The sequence below is a fragment of the Pinus tabuliformis genome, chromosome J (assembly GCF_031772625.1).
Source record: "Pinus tabuliformis cultivar Carrire ecotype Pingquan chromosome J, CPIR1, whole genome shotgun sequence".
NCBI classification, from domain to species: Eukaryota; Viridiplantae; Streptophyta; class Pinopsida; order Pinales; family Pinaceae; genus Pinus; species Pinus tabuliformis.
Genome location: NC_142295.1, coordinates 1,238,843,457 through 1,238,847,712, shown reverse-complemented (window position 1 = coordinate 1,238,847,712; position 4,256 = coordinate 1,238,843,457). Strand labels below are relative to the sequence as shown.

General features: G+C 31.6%; 1 long non-coding RNA gene across 1 annotated transcript; it reads right to left on the bottom strand.

Annotated features, from left to right (window-relative positions):
- Positions 1–1,775: 1,775 nt before the first annotated feature.
- LOC149231656 (uncharacterized) lies at positions 1,776–2,732 on the bottom strand. Its single transcript, XR_016247469.1, has 2 exons — positions 2,643–2,732; positions 1,776–2,483 (listed from the first exon to the last, which is right to left on the bottom strand). It is a non-coding gene; the product is annotated as an uncharacterized LOC149231656 (long non-coding RNA).
- Positions 2,733–4,256: the final 1,524 nt, after the last annotated feature.

Genomic DNA, 4,256 nt, shown 5'->3' with positions numbered 1-4,256 from the left:
TAAAATATAGATATTATATATTTTAATTTTAATTTTTATATTTCGATTTTATTTTATAAGATGGATACCATTATATATAGACTATTTATTACAAATTTATGTAAATATTTGTTAATATAAATTTAATCAAATAATAATAAATTTAGTCAAAGTTGTTGTATATTTATTATTTTAATGTAGTAGTAATTATATTTTTTATTATTAATAATATAAAATATAATTATAAAATAAAATAGAAATTTTACTTAATAATTAATACAATATTTTTTACACACTCAACTAATAAAAAGAAACATTAACCACCATATTTAATTAAAGAGGAAAAAAACTTCAAAATTTAATTTTCAAATAAAAATCAAATTTTACAAAATCAAATTATTCATATATCCGTAATTACTCATATATCCGTAATTATTCCGTAAGTCGTTCCCCTCTGAAATCAACTCCCCTCTCTACCTACTTGTCATCCTTGTGCGCTACACGATTATATGTTAGACAATTGCAAAATTTTCAGTCGTTCCATCAAAGTCGTTACAAATTCGTTGTTGAAACGGTTTTGCGATTTCTTTTTGAAACTCAATGTTCTTTCATTCTTCTGGGTTGGTTTTGTCATTCTTCTGGGTTGGTTTTGGATTGTTCTGGGGAAGAGAAGCACAGGGAAGGTTTTGGAATTAATTGCCATTTCTTTACAGGTTGGGTGCAGAGACCCTATCCGTAAATTTTGGAACTTTATCTTAAGAGATAAGTACTAAATGCTCAGTTGTCTTTTGAATGCTCAGTTATATTTTGTTTCTGGGTTGGTTTTGTCATTCTTCTGGGTTGGTTTCGGACTGTTCTGGGGAAGAGAAGCATGTGGAAGGTTTTGGAATTAATTGTCATTTCTTTGTAGGTTGGGTGCAGAGACCCTATCCGTAAATTCTGCAACTTTATCTTAAGAGATAAGTACTAAATGCTTAGTTGTCTTTTGAATGCTCAGTTATCTTTTGTTTGTTTGAAGTTGTTGAGGAAACAATTGTTATTAAGGAGTGTTCCTTAAGGCTCCGTGAAAAATACCATAATGGCATTTCTCGATTGAGTCGATAAAGGATAACCTATGAAATTAATATGCTTTCCTGAGACTTGAAAAATCTATTACTAAACATGTATTCTTTTCTTGGTTAAATTGTGGAAGAATGATATGAAAATGAATACGTTGATAAACCTGTGGTGTAAGAATGTAAAAGAAATATGGAATTTTACTAAGAAATTAAAGAAGCTATTACGGGAGAAATAATCGTTCTTTTAAGAGACATTAATAATAACCCAACAGGTAATAGTGAGATTAAACTATTAAAGAACCAATGTAAATCAACCCATTTCTAACATGTGTAATCAATCCATTTCTATTTGTAGCAATGAGAAACTAAAGCAAAAACATACCCATAACTTAAAGATGGGTGGAAAATGAATTAGATTGTAAGTGAAAGTATGCAGTAGCCCAATGATCTTTAGGAATGTCGAGTTGTAATTTCTTGCCATTAACTAGTCTATATATAAAAAAAAACAACATTAAGTTACCGTGAAACCATTATAAAAATTGGAAACCCTTGCCCAGCAGAAAACCTGACAAGTACATGCTGGTATAAGTGGGTTGGGGTTAAAGACAGGGTTCTCACCCAGATTTACTCCTTCGGTGGGGTCCCTGTGGGACAACTAAGGGAGCGGTTCTGAGTTGAGTCCGATAATAGTTAAAGAATAAAATTTATATATATCTTGACATAAAGAAAACATGAAAATGAACATTGATGTGATTCAAGTAACTACATAATACTACCATAGTATTAACTTTGTCATTAGAGTAACAGTTCGACTTTTAACTTAAAGACAAAATAGAGCCGAAAAACAAATCTCAAGCCACTGCTATGGTAGCGCTCAATTAATAGTCAGAGTTATTCAAAAATGATAAACACATTGTTGCTAAACCGAAAAGCCCAGTGAGACATTGAAAATACAAAACCTTTCTCATAAAAAACAATCTTTTGGGAAGCCAAAAGACTAACCCTTAATAGTTAAGCTTAATCCGAGAACCTGCTTTATGCCAAAGCAAAACAATTTTCTGGGTTGCATGAACTAATACCAAGTGCAAATGGTGTGGAGCGTTCAAGCAGTCGGTGCATTTGTTGATGCCAGATGGTCACAAAAACCCCTGAAGCTGGCCTAAAATGAAAAGGGTTTAGCAGAAACCTCAGGATAGTCAGTTCTTTAGAAGAAAAATCACTCTAAAATTCCTTAAGAACAGCGAAACGTGTTACCTATGGAAACCCAAGTGAGTGTTTCAGCAGGAAATGATAGGTGAGTGTTTATGTAGAAAACCCAAATGATTGTTGATTCTAGAAACCTGTAGAAAAGAACGAAAGCATAAGGGTAAATCACCTGCAACCTTGGGTTTGACCGACAAGTGAGAATTTCTGTAGAAAACCCAGATGATTGTTGATTCTAGAAACCTGCAGACAAGAACGAAAGCATAAGGGTAAATCACCTGCAAACTTGTGTTTTCAAAATAAACAAAGAAAAACCGGCAGGTGAGAATTTCTGTAGAAAACCTAGATGATTGTTGAATCTAGAAACCTGCAGACAAGAACAAAAGCATAAGGGTAAATGACCTGCAACCTTGTGTTTTCAAAATAAGCAAAGAAAGATCGACAGGTGAGCGTTTGTGTAGAAAACCCAGATGATTGTTGATTCCAGAAACCTGCAGACAAGAACAAAAGCATAAGGGTAAATCACCTGCAACCTTGTGTTTTCAAAATAAACAAAGAAAGACCGATAACTATGGTGAAGCAGAGTTACTTGCTCTGTGGGCAAATGAACCCCAAAAACACAAGCAATATTCCTACCACATTCCTACTGCAGTCACCAACGGCAGCAGAATGCACAGTCACCAACGGTAGCAGAATGCAGGTGGTAACAACTCCATAATCATATAGTTCATAGCCAAACAATTTCCCCCGTAGCAACCCTAGGGTTCTGCAGAGCGAAAACCTCTCAGAGACACACAATGCGAATGAGCGATGGAGGTGGGACACCACCGGGTGGTACCCATAACCGTATCAATCCACGAAAACTGTCAGATGAGAGAGCCAGATCAATGGTGGTCGAGGCACCAAATGGCGTGCAGATGATAGAGAAACTTGGGTAGCTGGCATAAAGTAATCGCTGGCTAACCCAAGAAAAATTTATAAACTTATCCTTCATAATACTAACCTGAGCGCATATATGCTTTAAAGCTTTATTACCAAATCACTGTATAGTTATTAACCGTGACATTATTCAATTGTCAATTCATGAGTTGTCGACTTTGATAAGCGTAAAAAAAAATATTCGTTGTTTTGGGTAAATTTTTGGAATGTGTGTTGGTCACAACAAAACATAAGATGGGAAAAATCCCTTGGATAGCAACCTTGAGTGCTTGGATAATTGTATATGTTGGGTGTTGATGCTCGTATTGGCCCATACATAATTTCTCATGTTTCTAAGTTAGAAAACTCATTAGGTTAATAATAAGGTAAATAAAATAAATTTTATAAAGATTTTTATATATTAATTATATAATGTCAGTAAGTGTAAAATAAAGACTCATTAGGTTAATAATAAAGCAAAATAAAATAAATTTTATAAAGATTATTCTATGTTAATTATATAATGTCAATAAGTATAAAATATTTTATATAAGGAGATATAGTATCCATAAATAAATAAAATAAATTTTATAAAGATTATTATATGTTAATTTTATAATGTCAATAAGTGTAAAATATTTTATGAGGAGATATGGTATCCATAAATTAACAATTTAAGAATTTGGAAGGACTTTACTAATTTAAGGATTTGGTCCACCACTAATGTTCGAGCGAGAATATCTTTATTTACAGTGAGAATATCTGGCATACTTTACATTTTTCATGATAACTGAATTCAATATAGTTTGGGTTAATGTATCCAAGTATAGTTTGGGTTAATCTATCTAAGTACATTGCCCAATTTTTTACACTATTATGTTAGTTATGTTTGTTCAATTTAACCCTTTGGTAATATTTTTGGTTCACTATGAATAGACTTTAAATTTTGAAAACACTTCATATATATATATATATATATATATATATATATATATATATATAAAATTTTAGTTTTAAAATTTAATATGTCAATTTAATATATTTATATTTATAACCATAGAAATATAGAAACATAATATTATAATAAAATATATAAAA